At 36.7% G+C, this 1407-nt stretch overlaps 1 protein-coding gene across 1 annotated transcript in view; it reads left to right on the forward strand.

The window, feature by feature from the left end:
• LOC126969903 (transcription factor AP-2-epsilon) overlaps positions 1 to 1407 on the forward strand; it is a 156374-nt gene that overhangs the window by 131099 nt on the left and 23868 nt on the right. The gene's annotated exons all lie outside the window — the stretch shown is intronic.

The following is a 1407-nucleotide window of genomic DNA, read 5'->3' on the forward strand; positions in this document are numbered from 1 at the left end:
ATTGGTGCTCTTGTTCCGGTTCTAGTATTAGACTAGAAAAGAAAACTCAGTAAACTGCATCGATCGATTACAGTTAAGATGTTTTTTTTTATGGAAAAGGAGGACTAACGAGCGTACGGGTCACCTGGTGTTAAGTGATCACCGCCGCCTACATTCTCTTGCAACACCAGAGGAATCACAGGAGCGTTGCCGGACTTTAACCTTTAAGTACCCATGTCGTATCATTCCGGGAAACACCGTACATGGAAGCTCATTGTGGAGCTTTGTAGTACGAAGAAAGCACTTTGAAAACCGCCCTGTGGCGGACCGCCAATACCACCTGGTATTACGTAGTCGACTATAAAATCTAATTGTTTCAATTGCAATTTGGCGTTATTCATTTTTGGCCCTTCGCCCTATCAAATTAATTGTAAATCTACAGGATATTTACAGGATTTACTTTACCCATCTAGGATAAAGTAAATCCTAAGTGATCATAATACCTCACTTACAAGTGAACATACCTACCACGAAGATACGTACCTACCCAACACTAACAATAATAATAATAATGTTGACACACTTTTTACACAAATTATCTTGCTCCAAATTAAGCATATATAGCCTGTGTTATGGGTTGCAAGACAACGATATATTTAATACAATATACTTACTTAAACATACATAAACACATTTTAACATCCATCACTCGGAAACAAACATCCATATTCGTCATATAAATGCTTGCACCTAACGGGATTCGAACCGGGGACCTCTAGCTTAGTAGGTAGGATCGCTAACCACTCGGCTATACAGGTCGTCAATACAATACAATAACCCCCTTATTCATAATGGTCCGCTAACTTTAAACAGCCGCTTAGGAATGATTTTTCTCATTCTGACTTAGGTCAATAGAAGAAGACAGAGTGAGAATTAGCAATGCCTTAAGTTAGCAGACTATTATGAATAAGGGGGTTAATGTATAGACCGTAGAACTTACGATATATTTGCGTACAGAGAGCGTGCGAGAGAGAGAGTAAGAAGAGAAGGTAGAAAAAGAAAGAATCTATTGTTTCTGTAACTGATTTCGATTGACAAGCCATAACAGTCAGTCACACTTGGAATTATTAGCTTCTTAGTGTTTTTTTAACCACTATTTAAGTAACACACATATTGACAATCTTCCTACCTTAGTATGATAATTTAGATAATATTTTATATCTATAGGTAAGGCGTATACTTACAGTCCATGCACAGTTATTTTACCTCTGTTATAGCATTTTAGTTTACCGTACATCTCATATGACTGATGTTCCATAGACAGCACTTAAAATGTCAAAGTATGCAACAATTAACAGCTGTCAGCGCGGTTGTTTTAAAATATATTTTGAACTCGATACTTATTTATTAATATTTTGTATTTCATGA

This window comes from Leptidea sinapis, chromosome 19 (genome assembly GCF_905404315.1).
Source record: "Leptidea sinapis chromosome 19, ilLepSina1.1, whole genome shotgun sequence".
Classification (NCBI taxonomy): domain Eukaryota; kingdom Metazoa; phylum Arthropoda; class Insecta; order Lepidoptera; family Pieridae; genus Leptidea; species Leptidea sinapis.